General features: G+C 46.2%; 1 non-coding gene across 1 annotated transcript; it reads left to right on the top strand.

Moving 5' to 3' along the window:
- Nucleotides 1-1,255: 1,255 nt before the first annotated feature.
- TRNAY-GUA (transfer RNA tyrosine (anticodon GUA)) lies at nucleotides 1,256-1,326 on the top strand. The gene has a single exon. It is a non-coding gene; the product is annotated as a tRNA-Tyr (tRNA).
- Nucleotides 1,327-1,528: the final 202 nt, after the last annotated feature.

Below are 1,528 nucleotides of genomic sequence, written 5' to 3'. Positions count from 1 at the left end.
GAATTATGAACTTCCTGATGTTCAAGCTGGTTTTAGAAAAGGCAGAGGAACCAGAGATCAAATTGCCAACATCCGCTGGATCATGGAAAAAGCAACAGAGTTCCAGAAAAACATCTATTTCTGCTTTATTGACTATGCCAAAGCCTTTGACTGTGTGGATCACAATAAACTGTGGGAAAGTCTGAGAGAGATGGGAATACGAGACCACCCGACCTGCCTCTTGAGAAATCTGTATGCAGATCAGGAAGCAGCAGTTAGAACTGGACATGGAACAACAGACTGGTTCCAAAGAGGAAAAGGAGTACTTCAAGGCTGTATATTGTCACCCTGCTTATTTAACTCATATGCAGAGTACATCATGAGAAACGCTGGACTGGAAGAAACACAAGCTGGAATCAAGATTGCCAGGAGAAATATCAATAACGTCAGATATGCAGATGACACCACCCTTATGGCAGAAAATGAAGAGGAACTCAAAAGCCTCTTGATGAAAGTGAAAGTGGAGAGTGAAAATGTTGGCCTAAAGCTCAACATTCAGAAAACGAAGATCATGGCATCCGGTCCCATCACTTCATGGGAAATAGATGGGGAAACAGTGGAAACTGTGTCAGACTTTATTTTGGGGGGCTCCAAAATCTCTCCAGATGGTGACTGCAGCTATGAAATTAAAAGACACTTACTCCTTGGAAGAAAATTGATGACCAACCTAGATAGCATGTTCAAAAGCAGAGACATTACTTTGCCTACTAAGGTCCGTCTAGTCAAGGCTATGGTTTTTCCTGTGGTCATGTATGGATGTGAGAGTTGGACTGTGAAGAAGGCTGAGGGCCGAAGAATTGATGCTTTTAAACTGTGGTGTTGGAAAAGACTCTTGAGAGTCCCTTGGACTGCAAGGAGATCCAGCCAGTCCACTCTGAAGGAGATCAGCACTGGGATTACTTTGGAAGGAATGATGCTAAAGCTGAAACTCCAGTACTTTGGCCACCTCATGCGAAGAGTTGACTCATTGGAAAAGACTCTGATGCTGGGAGGGATTGGGGGCAGGAGGAGAAGGGGACGACAGAGGATGAGATGGCTGGATGGCATCACTGACTCGATGGACGCGATTCTGAGTGAACTCCAGGAGTTGGTGATGGACAGGGAGGCCTGGCGTGCTGAGATTCATGGGGTCACAAGAGTCGGACACAAGTGAGTGACTGAACTGAACTGAACTGAACTGAACTGAACTGAACTGAACTGATGGCTTTGGTGGGCTTCCCTGGTGGCTCAGTGGTAAAGAATCTGCCTGTAATGCAGGAGGCCTGGGTTCGATCCCTGGGTGGGGAGGATTCCCTGGAGGAGTACATGAAACCCATTCTTGCCTAGAGAATCCCATGGACAGAGGAGCCTGGTGGCTATACTCTATGGAGTCCCAAAGAGCATGATTGAAGCGTAGCACACAGTAGCAGCAGCCCGGCTTTGATGTTAGGAATTTTATGCTCTCTCTTGGTACTACTACTGTTTCACTAAGGTTGAGATCCACTGTTTT

Source organism: Ovis canadensis, chromosome 14, assembly GCF_042477335.2.
Source record: "Ovis canadensis isolate MfBH-ARS-UI-01 breed Bighorn chromosome 14, ARS-UI_OviCan_v2, whole genome shotgun sequence".
Classification (NCBI taxonomy): domain Eukaryota; kingdom Metazoa; phylum Chordata; class Mammalia; order Artiodactyla; family Bovidae; genus Ovis; species Ovis canadensis.
The sequence above is the reverse complement of the archived record's forward strand: the minus strand, read 5'-3'. Positions and strand labels throughout refer to the sequence as shown.